This window comes from Myotis brandtii, unplaced genomic scaffold (genome assembly GCF_000412655.1).
Source record: "Myotis brandtii unplaced genomic scaffold, ASM41265v1 scaffold1074, whole genome shotgun sequence".
NCBI lineage: Eukaryota > Metazoa > Chordata > Mammalia > Chiroptera > Vespertilionidae > Myotis > Myotis brandtii.
Genome location: NW_005353653.1, coordinates 309,242 through 309,646, shown reverse-complemented (window position 1 = coordinate 309,646; position 405 = coordinate 309,242).

Below are 405 nucleotides of genomic sequence, written 5' to 3'. Positions count from 1 at the left end.
CCCATCACCACCCAGAAAGGAGCTCAGCCCCTGGAACCCGAGGCACTGGCCGCTCCATGTCCTAAAATGTAGGAAAAAGGGTGGGGAATATATGGACTTCCAGTCCCTCACCCAGCCTGCCTTCAGATAAACAAGCAGAGAAAACAGAGAATGGAATGGAGGCGAAAACAGGAGCAGGTGGGAGGGAGAGAAAAGGGAACATTAACAAAAATATACAAACCCAGAAAAGGAAAACTTCCCTGTGGAGTTTATTTTTTTCCTTGTGAGAGCTAGACCCCGAGTACAACAGCCCCTTCCTAACAGGGGATTCCAGGGCGGCCCCACCGAGTCCTGGAACTGGTCTGGGCAGGGCCCCGCCCGCTGGGAGACGATGGGTCCCCGTGATCCTGGGTGGGGCACCCTGTC